A 12518-nucleotide genomic window follows, 5' to 3' on the forward strand; every position below is an offset into this window, starting at 1 on the left:
TAATTTTTTTTTGTAATTTTACTATATGGCTTGTTTGTTTTAAAGACTGTCTTTTATGTTTTATGACAGTGCACTTTGAGCTACTTGCACCTTTTTTCCAAAGTGTTTTTTTACTGTATACTTAAAATCAATATTCGACATTAGGGGTGGGCCATATCGTATCACTTATCGTTATCGCGATATCATTTTTTGATATCGTTGTCATTTTTAATATTGTTGTGGACACAATATAGTTTATGTTGCGCTTCATCAGAGCTGCAGAAACACTGACTGTAGAACACGGGGGCCGGTAAAGTAAAATGAAATGAAGGAAACTGCTTCAGTAGATCATATTTGCAAAGAATTAGAAAAGATGAGTATGACGTAAAAAAAAGAAAGAAAATGAATAAAATATCACTGAATTAATAAAGGAGTTCAAGTATCTCAGGTTCTTGTTCTCGAGTGAGGGACGGATGGAGCGTGAGATCGACAGACGGATCGATGCGGCGTCAGCAGTGATGCGGTCGCCGTATCGGTCTGTCGTGGAAGGCCCAGGACACGCTGGTGGGACTGTCTCCGAGCTGGCCTGGTGTCGCCTCAGGGTCCCCCCAGAACAGCTGGAGGAGGTGTGCGTGGATCAGGAAGTCTGGGCATCTCTGCTGAGACTGCTGCCCCCGTGACCCGGCCCCGGATAAAGCGGAAGAAAATGGATGGATTAATCTTCCCAATAGGTGAAAGGCTGGAATTTTGAAGTCATTTGTCCATTGTCAAATATATCGTTATCGTGATGTTTTCTTTTTTATATTGTGATATATATTTTAGGCCTTATCGCCCTGCCCTATTCATCATTATATTTTACAAGTCTGACTCATATTTGGGTCATCCCTGGGTGATTGTGTGTCCCGACGCCAAACCAGTTGAGAACCACTGGTCTAACCCGTCACATACTTGCAAGAGTTCTCCCAACAACACTCGACTTGATTGAAATATTCATGGCCTCTAATATCCCACACATTTAGCTTCGGGTCAAACGTGGAGACTCTTTCCCGCAGTGAGTCATGCGATCCCGTCGACCTGTGCGTCACTCGGATAAAAATACCTTCATAAGAGTGTGGTTATTCTTAATTGCGGCGATGTATGCGCCGCGCGTCCCTTTGTGCACCTCTGCAGCCCATTGTTCAGCTGTAAAGAGCAGATAATGAGCGTGACCGCCCGAGCGCCGCAGACTCCACCGTGTCACCTCGGCAGGTTCAAAACATTCGTCACACGGAGACGCGCGGACCAAATCAGATCCTTGAGCGGCGGTGGGATTTTTCTTTTCAAACACTTTTGGAAGGATCTAATAAGAGAAGCGGTGATTTATCCAGTTCAGTGCTTGATTTTCAAACTACTATGAACCCTTTTTTCTTTATGGTAGAGCTTGTACTTTGTCTCACTCAATACGAGGCTGAACGGTTCAAGTGGTTTAAAAGCATCGGTGACTCATCTGAGCTTTCTGATGAGGCCTGGCTGCAACGTCCATGTTTTCAGATTATCCTCCCATAACATGTACAGTGTAAGACGTTTCTTGACAAAGAATTGATGTTGCGTTAAAGGCCTAAATTTCAGACGCTTTTAAACTTGATAAAAGTGATACAGTAATGTAATGTGCAGTAATAAGCCCAATGCCCATCTCGGGTCGCCCGTTGCATTATGGGTAATGGAATTTCTTTTGGCTACCAAACAATATTGATAGTTAGCGTAAAGCAACGAAGAAACCTCTGATTTGGACCATTTTAACCGCTGGAAAGTTGTTGATATAAAGTGTTTTTGTTGTTGCCGTGGAGCTCGTTACAATATGAGCTTAAAGTCTATTTTTACAACCAGGGCTGCCAACGGAGATAGACAGAAACTGACAGAAGTGAACGGCCGTTCATATGAAGAGATGCTTCAAAAGTGACGACCAGTCCTTGTTCACATAGTTGGAACAACTATGTGAGAAAAACATTTCTGACCCTTGAAGGCGACTGTTGGACAAAGTGCAGAGTCTGAAACTGTGGCCTCAAGTCGCCGATATTTAGAACATTTAAACTGGAATGAGAAATAAAAAATGTAGTATCCTTCTTTTGTTTGTTTTTGTTGTTGGAAGTGGACAGTAAACAAAATCTTTTTTAATATTATTGTGACCTGAGAGATCCACATACACATATGTGTCTAAATTTACTTTATTTTTATTTTATTTTTTTACAAGTGACGGAAATTGACCGACTATATTTAACATCAGCACCATTTTGAAACTTTTCCCTGTGATTTCAAGATGAATTTAAATGATTTAAAAAGTGTCGGTGTCTGTGTCAGGCTGATCCCAGGTCCTCTCGTCCCCCAGTCCACTATGGTCCGCTATGGTCCACTATGGTCCGCTATGGTCCACTATGGTCCACTATGGTCCGCTATGGTCCACTATGGTCCACTATGGTCCACTATGGTCCGCTATGGTCCACTATGGTCCGCTATGGTCCATCCTGACTTTTCCCTCGCTTTCAAGATATTGACAACATAAATATTTGCAAGAAATGTCACTTGAGACGTATAGTCTTTAAACCAATGCCCGTAAGCCTTAGGGTTCACGGTTACGGCTCAATACACTTCAGTGTTCACGCTCCGCTGCCTGAACTCGCTCACACATTTCAATGGCAGAGTGGTTTGTTTGGGCCGAAATTAGGAGCCTGATTGACCCACGCATGCGCAGTCGAGATGGGCATTCGGCTTATAAGGATTTGCCTGCAGTCACCCTCTCTAAAGATCTCTTTCAGATTTTTCTCTTCCAGGAATGTAGAAAATGTTGTGCGGAGGTGTAAGTATTTTAGCTTCGTATCATCAGTGTATTGGCAAGTGGGGATTGAGTTCCTTCAGAGGGTCCTGAGGTGATTTCAAGACATAATTATGATTGTATTGTATTTTTAATATACTAGTGTATTGGAGTATTGTTTAAAGGAATTAACTTGTTCAATCAGCTCTCAAGAAACACTCTGGAGGTGCTCTTCACTGTAGACTCGGCCCTTGCGTGACATGTAGCTCGCGCTGCTCCAATGCTAACAGTCCAACCCTCATTAAGTACGAGATTTCAAAAATTCTTCTTACGAAAACCAGCCTGGTTTCATAAATTGTGACTAACCCAGCGTTATCTCAGGAGGAATATCTAGCCTAGTCTAGTGTTGAAAAAATTGAAACCATACGTTAAAGTTGTTTTTAAGGTGTCTAAACTCCAATGCTTTTCAATGGGGCACTAGCGGCGATATGGAGGTACTACAGCAATGGCAGCCCCCAGTGTCGTTGTCATAAAGCAGAGCAGCCAGCGCCCATTGGTCAAAACAGAGGTATTGTTATTGGCTAAGGCCAGCCACCCTCTCATCCTTTATTTGTTTATTTGTTTTTAAAGTAAGTAAGTGCTTTATTTGTCATCGTACAATTGTGCAGCGAAGTTGCGTCCAAGTGTTGGGTTAGTCCTGAGCCATTGTGGGCCAACCTGACCAGCATGTTTTTGGAGGTTGGGGAAAGTGCTCCTCTGAAACGGTGCGGCGCCTCCTGGGTTTGTCCCTGTTTGAAAGCAAATCCCTGTTTCACCTCCACATTCCTCTTCCTCCTGCGCAGCTCCCTCCGCGCTACAACAGTTTTTCACCATCTTAAGGGGAGACACTACAGGCAAAACTCAATTTTTTCAGTTTTCAGGTTTTGGGCCAAATTGGTCTCTGAACATATAAGCTTTCACCCGGAAACACAAAAATATACCGAATCTTCACAGAAACATGTTTAAATATTGCGCTGATTCAATGTTCCCCCATAGACTTATATGGGACAACACAATTTCAAGGGCCTTTTTCTCAAAACACATTTTTCTGTCATTGTGGCGACACTATGTCCACGTCAGTCGGACCTAAAGACTTCAAATTTTCCAGCCTTGGACTGAACAATATTTGGAAGATTTTTTCAGAGGGATTTTTTATCATCTAATCCCTAAGCCCCATTTATTGAGTTTTGAATGTCAAAAAATAAGGCGAAAATTACATTTTTACAAATTTTTCCACTAAAAAACAGCTTATTTTAAAACTAAACAAGAAATCCCCTCTGAAAAAGTCTTGGTAACTCATTCATCAATAAAATAAAAGAATACATTTGAATGCAGCTCTATCCATTATTCAGATTTCATCGCCGAAAAGATGGGACATTTGGGGCATTTTTAGGCATAAAACACCTTGTTCTTGTATGAAAAGATAAATTGACTGAAAACTTGCAATGTATTTTTTTCTCACATTTATGCCAGTGATCTACAGCAAAAGTTTCAAATTGATATCTGTAAATATACATTTTTTCCCTATTCACCTGCAGTGTCTCGCCTTAAACAGAACAATAGGGATTGTGGCGTAGCTGTGAGTCTTGCCCGGATACCTCCTCGTTTTCCCTTTTTTGTTTGTTTCCCGTAGCGCCTCTTGTGACGCCTCCACTGTGCTGCAGGTGCGGGGGGCTCTCGGTGCCTCTTCAGTGTTTCAGAAGAAAAAATGTGTAGGTCTTAAATGTCTTTAGCTCATAAGTTTGTTTACTTTAAAAAAAAAAATCTGGGTCCTTCATGGCTAGTACGGACTCTCTGCAGTAAAAAAAAAAGAAAAATCCACTGAACCTCACAGAAACACAGCAAAGATGCACAAAGGGGTATGCAGTTAAACAATGAGGAGCACAGAAAGTACCAACGCACAGAAGGCAAAAAAAAAAGTCTCTCAATCAAACTTTTGGCCGATTTCCATGACACTTTCTTAAAAAAAAAAAAAAACACGTGCATGTTTACGGTCCTTGATTCAAAAACACACCTCTGAGCTCCACTCTTGTTAGTGCAAACCCATTAATTTGGCTCTTTCCGCTTCAGGCCTGGTTACACAGGTCTGGTTAACCTCCTGTTTTCCCCCTCTCGCCTGTCACCCGATCTGCAGCTCAGCGCGGTGACGCAGGCGAGCGCACAGCCGTGGAAATGTCATCTCCATCACCGGAAAGAGCAGTGAAGCCGGCGCATCCAGACGTCCCCGCGCATAAACGTCACCGCCTCACCTGTTCCCCCTCGCCCCCCTCCCAACAACGCACAGCACAGACACTCCAGGGTCGTCAGGATCCGGAGACGATGGTTTGACAATGTTTCTTACAGTGTCCCAATTTGTACACTTATTTTTGTTTCAGCTTTTATCTGATAATACTTCCTTTTTTTCACTCTTAACCTGACAACTATAGACACAGACGGCATCTCGTCATAGAAGGGGGCGTGGCCTCACCAAGGGGGAAAATAGAATCTTTAGAGAAACACAATTTTTCACTCTTTCTAGCCATTTTCTGGTGGTATATTACTTATTTATCACATACAAACAAAGTCCAGTGTAAATCGGGTCCATATGGATATTTAATCACAGCAGATTGTTCAGTAGAAGTGAAAAAACGTCAGTCATAGCAGGCGCTAGCTAGCGTTAGCATTAGCGCAATGCTAACATGTAGCATCATGTTAGCATTCTCCGTTTTTTTTAATGTATTTATGGGCTGTTGAACCACTTTGCTCCTCTCCGTGTTTTTGTATCTTTATTTAGTAGAAAACTATATTCACAATTCAGCGTTTTCAAAGTAGTTTTTGAATAATTAGAGAAAGTTTAGATTTTTCTCAAAATTGTTTTCCCCCTTAATTGTTTTCAAACATGACCTTATATGGGCGATTCCAGAGATGCCGTCTGTATCTATGTGAGCCTGTAATATTTCATGTAAATTAGGGTCAGGGTATAATAACGAGATCAAGGGTCTTGCCACTATGTAAATGATCACGTTCAGCATTAGTTATTTATATTTCTGATAGAAAAACACTATAAATGGTTTGTGATATCTGTAATCCCTGGGCAAAAATGGTCACTTCAGCCTCTCCCCTGTCAGCATATGAACTGAAGATCATATTACAATGGTCTTCAAATACGACCATATTAGTCCAGTGCTCCGGTCTCTGCACTGGATTCCTGTCACTCAGAGAATAGACTTTAAAACAGCTCTGCCCTTTACAAGTCTCTTCATGGTTTAGCACCAAAGCACATCTCTGACATGTTAGAGCCATGTGAACCATCTCTGGCCCTGAGAACACCAGGGAGGGGTCTCCTGCTGGTTCCCCCGAGTCAATAATAAGTTTCATGTTGTTAAAATGTGGAACAGTCTTTCATGAGGACGTGAGACGAGACTCTGACAATGTTTCAATACAGTTCTTTTTATTCGCGCATTTGACAACTGAAAGTGTTTTATCTGCACTCTTTTGTTTTACTGTGATTGATGAACCGATTAACCCCAGCCTTAACTGAGCGCATTGTCACCAGTTCTGCTTTACTCAAATCTAAAAGCTTCTTGAACAGTGCAATGCCTCATTTGAAAGTGAAGACCTACAAAAGTGTTTTGTCACCGCGTTTTTGTCACATTTTTAAAGCGTTTTTGACGTGTTTTTGACGTTTTTTCATTGCTTTTTTTAGTTTGCCTTTTTCTTTTTTTCATCCAGTTTTCGTCACGTTTTTGGCACTTCTTTGTTGAGTTTTAATCACGTTTTTGTCACTTTTTTGTTATGTTTTTGCCACGTTTTTGTTGAGTTTTCGTCACTTTTTTATCCAGTTTTCGTTACGTTTTTGCCACTTTTATGTTATGTTTTCGTCACTTTTTTATCCAGTTTTCGTTATGTTTTTGTCACTTCTTTGTTGAGTTTTCGTTACGTTTTTGTCACTTTTATATGTTTTTGCCACTTTTTTATCCAGTTTTCGTCACATTTTTGGCACTTCTTTGTTGAGTTTTAATCACGTTTTTATCACTTTTATGTTATGTTTTTGCCACGTTTTTGTTGAGTTTTCGTCACTTTTTTATCCAGTTTTCGTCACATTTTTGGCACTTCTTTGTTGAGTTTCAATCACGTTTTTGTCACTTTTATGTCAAATTTCCGTCACTTTTTTGTATCAAGTTTTGGTCACGTGTTTTAGTCACTTCTTCTGTCGAGATTTCGTCACAGTTTTGAGGGTTAAGAGGTTCATTTCCATGTTGATTTTATCCGCCTTGTAATTGTATGTAGCTGTGAAGCACTTTGAATTACCTCGTGTATGAATTGTGCTCTACAGACAAACTTGCCTCCAAACGTGGTGAATGACAAGACTCAAAAGGACTTTCAGTCAAAAAAAAAAAATTCAGAAATTGCCGGTTTGGAGACTCACAAATAACAAACAAGATTTTCTGTGTGAATCTCCCGTAGAGTCGCACTGGCTCCACTGTCTGAGATTACGGCGTTATCAAAGTCGAGAACATGAAGGCAGCCAATCGGGAAGACTGGCCCTTGCCCCCCATTAAGGAGTCTGAAACCCACCAGTTCAGTAAAAGTCCAAAAAAAAGCTTCAGCGCTCAAACTGCCTCCTCTACCAATCATTTCCCAGCCTTATCTCAGCAGCCATCGGTTTTAGCGTCACTAAACAGCTTCACTTTCTTTCAGCCTGAGATGTGGTGTAATAAATATGCACAGCGATGGCACATTTCGAAAAGGGACGTCCCCGATGCCTTGTGGAAGATTTGTTTGCGACGTAATTAACTCAATCAAGAGGGAGACAAGTGCGTGTTATCCAAATGTCAAGCTGTTTAGTCGAGATGACGAGACACTGCTCCAAAAGTGTCTCGAATCGGACGTTTTCTTGGATGTCGAGATTGTGAAGAAGAGCGTTCATCATTCTCGACTGACCAAAGGAAAAATCGCGAGGAGGAAAGGAAGAAAAGGGTCTTAGCTTTAAGCCTTTCTTGAATTTAATTCTAGAAATGAAGATTCCCGGAAAACAAAAAGGACAGAGATGAGGTTCAGTTTATTTCAAAATGACACATGATTTTAAATTCCACAGGCAGTGTCTTAGTGAACGCCTGGATTATTGTAGTTTATCTATTTGCTTTGTCTCTGATAGTCCATAAAAAATCCCCGGTTTCTTGGAAGTTACTGTGCACTCTGCTTACGAATGCAAATAGGTGTTTTAGGTGCCTTTGCGTTTCAAACAAGAGCTGTGGAGAATAAATTAGGAGCAGAATCGGACCTTTTATGTGGAGCGCACTGCACTTTTTTGGTATTTCAACCCAGAGTCTCACTTGATTTCCCAGATTAAACCGCCGTAATTACTCACAAAGCCCCTCCGCGCGCGTGTTGCGAAGCCTCACACGCTGCAGCAGGTGAACTTCAGGAGGGCGACCATTAATATCACGCGCACGTGCATCACATTCCCTTCGCTCGTGGAGCACGTGCCGAGTCTCAGAGGCGCGCGGGTGAGACAACAGTGAGGACGGTGCGCCTCTGATCCAAGGGTAATCCGCGGATCCCGGCTCAGTTTGGGGAAGACGCCGCGGTGTGTGCGCGCGCGTGTGTGTGTGCGCGCGAGGCTCTGGACAGGTGACCTCTGTCCGGACACGGCTCAACAATAAACACAGTATTAACACCAGAAAGGGCTGAGTGCGTTGAACCACACGAGCGTCTTCTCTTTGTGGTTCATCCAGGTGTTCATTTTGGGATGACGCAGCTGAACATTTTTGGAGACATGGCTCGTGCGCGGCGCTGCCTCGACGAGGGTGAAGGAGGGGAAAGGCGCTCGGCCGTAAATAACGTGTTTACGCACAACAATATCACACAAATGTGGGGCAGTGGACGCGCCGTTTCTGTCTACATGTGAAATATTCCGCGGTGAATTCACGCGGACTTGCCTTATAAGGAAAGACAGTCGTGCCTTTGTGCCATAGGCCGAGCAGCAGCCTGCGGGAGCCCGCTTTAACCCCTGCGCTGCTGAATTTAATTTGGTCGCCGCGGAAAACAATGCAACGCAGGGAAACGGGACGAGCGCTGGTTTTTGCCGCCGGAGCGTCACAATTTGCTTTATTGTGTTTAAATGTTTGAAAACGAGTGCTTTTGTAAATTAAACCTGATGCGTCAGTCGCTGTAATCCTTCATTTGGGGCCAGGATCTCGCTCTCAGCTTTTAGCCAATTCAATAACGACTAAAAGGCTCACATTGGGTTTGTTCAGTGTTTGATTGAGACTTGAAATTGGCACAAAAAAAAATGGATGAAGGGCCAGAGCTTAAAGAGCCAGGATTAACACAAGAGTTTAACCTCTTTTAACCCCCGCCTTTAGTGCTTTTTCTCCAGTACAGCTTTACCCAAATCCATACTGGCCAAGGTAGCGCCTCATTTGAAAGCTAAGACCGACAAAACTCATCGAAATGGATCTTTATCCTCTCATCGTCATTGCGTTTTTGACATTATTCGATGAATCGCTTTTCGTCACTCTTTCACCGCTCTTATTGCATTTTCCTTGTTTTTCATGAAGCTTTTAGATTCGGGTAAAGCCAAACTGGAGGAAAATGTGCCTGTTCAGGTGAGGGTTAAGAGTTTAAAGCTCGAAATGAAGACTTTGATCTAAATGAAACAAGAGACAAGTATTAGTCTAAATTATTTTAAAGCCTTCATATACTCCAGGTCTGGCTAAAATTTACACATGTCTTTTATAACACAGTCCAATACTTAAGAGGCTGATCTTATCCAGAAATGCAAGAGACTTCTTCTTCTGCAACCAGTTTCGATTCCACTATAGTGACTTATTATTTCGAGAAGATCTTGAATTTGGCGACAACACAGCAATAGACTGGATTGAACCAGCTCTGCAGTCAGAATAAACTGGAATGGTGTTCGCCCCCAGAGCAAGCAAATCAATGGCACAACCCCGAACTTTGTTTATATTCTACATGACAAGACAGTACACATTTTTTTAATAACCAAATGCTTCCCATAGCTGCCTAAATAAGGAGATATATTAGAAGAAGAAGAAGGAGAAGAAGATCTTTATTTATAAAGCGCCTTTCACAGACATATAGTCACAAAGCGCTTTACATGAGACAGTATTAACAACAGGACAGGTCTGGTCTGATCTGCTTTTGCTTGAGCATCACAAATGCAATAAAACTCGGCCAGTATGTTCAGTTCTCAGTGTTTTCCAGCGCCCAGTCTCCGTCAGTCTAACCCGGTTTATCCAGCAGCGCCTTTGCCAAGTGATAGTGATCCGGCCTGAGCCTGCTGTCTCTCCAGAGTCACCCAGCATGGAGCGAGAGCCTCCAGTGCCCCGCGTGTGATGTTGACCTATCCAACCTGGAGCTCTCTTTTTAGCGCAGCGCAAATCCACCATGAAAAATCTCCTCCACTACACGCGGCTGTATCCGAAATGTCATCCTCTTTGTCTGACCTTGGCTAAGAAGAACATATGGAAAATCTATTCATTGAGATTCGCCACAGCGGCGGTCCGGATAAGTCACATTGACGTGGAGGGGAAAGGGGGGGGGAAGTGACTCCATTTTATCGCGCCATTGACCGGAGACGTCTCGAGTGCGCTCCATAAAGGCATATTTGTATAGTATTCCGCGCGCACGGCCTCGCGTTTTGTGACGGACACCGCGCGTGGACCGCTATCAGCAGCGTATGCATGGCCTTGGAACCCCCCCCCCCCCCTCTCCTTAAAGCCTATAGTCTCATAACGAGATAACGAGCCTCCCCGTCCAAACGCGTGGTGGGGGGAAGAGGAGAGGGGGGAGTGCGCGTTACGGTCGCAATTTGGGTCGTGCGTGCTGTCACTGTGCACTTGTTAACGTGGCCGCTGTGAATCATCGGGCCGAGCGAGGGTCCGGGCCACCGTGTTGTACCGTGAATCACACCACTCGTCTTTCACAGCTCCATTGACATCGCTCTTTCTGATCCGAGGGAGGAGGCGCGTTCAGGGGAGTAGCTCGACTCGGAATTTCGAGTTCCCCCGGAGAACTTTGTGGTGCAAAATGTTTTTTTGTTTTTTTTTCTAGCATGCGCCTACTCGTCTCGTTATGACTTCGGGGGTTGCACTGTGCAAAAACGATAGGGGTGATTTGGTTAGTGAGTAATTGTGTGAGGTTTACGGGACAAGTTGTGAAGTGTGGTTGGCAGACTAACTATTTCTTTGCTATTAGTCTGCATGAAGGCACGCAATATTGTATATTTTAGGAATGTACAATAGACTTAATATAGCAAAAAGCGATTATATCATCATGTAGGATAAAAACATGTTCAATTAAAATGGCAAAGTTTAAAGGAACAGGCCACCGTTTTTCCATACTGAGATATGTTCTTACTTAGCTCAGACGAGTTTATACGTACCTGTCTGGTCTTTGTGCGTGCCCGTGGAAGAGCTTGGTCGCTTGGAGGCCAAATGCTAACAACATCTTTGGTCGTTTTGTGTGACTGAGCGCACGCACTTAAACCAGGCAGATACGTATCAACTCGTCTATGCTCAGGTAAGAACATATTATCTCAGTATGGAAAAACGGTGGCCTGTTCCTTTAACAAGTGGGACAGTACCCATGTGTAAGAAACTGTTCATAGTATGACGAGTGTAAGAAACTGCTAATAAGACGATGCCCTCGCGATGAGCTTTCCCTTGTACTGAACTGACTATTTCTAAATGAAAAATGGTCTCAACTTAGCGCTTTTCTATCTTCATTTGGCCCAAAGCGCTTTACATCCAGGAACCAGTCACCCATTCACACTCTCATTCATACACCAATGTACGCAGACACTGGGGGCAAGGTGGGTGAAGTGTCTTGCCCAAAGACACTATGACAGTGGGCACCTTCAGGAGGCGGGATTCGATCTCCCCACCTTCCGATCATGAGACGACCCACTGTACCAACTGTGCCACCGTGGCCCCTGTAGTTGCTGGTTCTCAACTTGCCGTCTGGACCGACAATCACACTTCCAAGATGTTGTGTTTTCCTCCAAAATTTCCTCCAATAAAAGCTGATATTATGACAAAAAAAATATCATTTTTAAAAGACTCAGGTTTACAGTAATTCTATACCTTTTCTATACATCAGAATCGGAATAGTTTTATTGACCATTGTTACGAACAGGATCACAACTCGGAAATTTATTTCAGATCAATCGTGCAACATGAAACATAAAACATACAACATAAGATAAATAATTAACTATAAAACCTTAAACCTATAAGGCTATAAGGGCAGGCGTAAGAAGATTACATTAAACTATGATAAAGACAACAATTTGACACAGTGCATGAATGTTAAAGGAAACATTTCTGTGCTAGAGTGTAAAGTGGGACAAGACGATTTAGTCTTTGGAAAGTTACTAAACATCGATATTATGTCTACTCTCATAAATTTACCATAAAATCCAGGCCATTTGCATAGATTTCTGGGTATAGGCATCGCATAATCCCATTCTGTTTTATCATATAATTTTGTATTAAATAAGTCAACCCTATATATCATACAGACGGCAATCGTCATAGAAGGGGGCGTGGCTTCGGCGAGGGGAAAATAGAATCTTTAGAGAAACACAATTTTCCACTCTTTTTTGCCATTTTCTGGTGGAATATGAACTTATTTATCACACACAAATAAAGTCAAGTGTAAATCAGGCCCATATGGATATTTTCTCATAGCAGATTGTTCAGTAGAA

The sequence above is a fragment of the Gobius niger genome (assembly GCF_951799975.1).
Source record: "Gobius niger genome assembly, chromosome: 3".
NCBI lineage: Eukaryota > Metazoa > Chordata > Actinopteri > Gobiiformes > Gobiidae > Gobius > Gobius niger.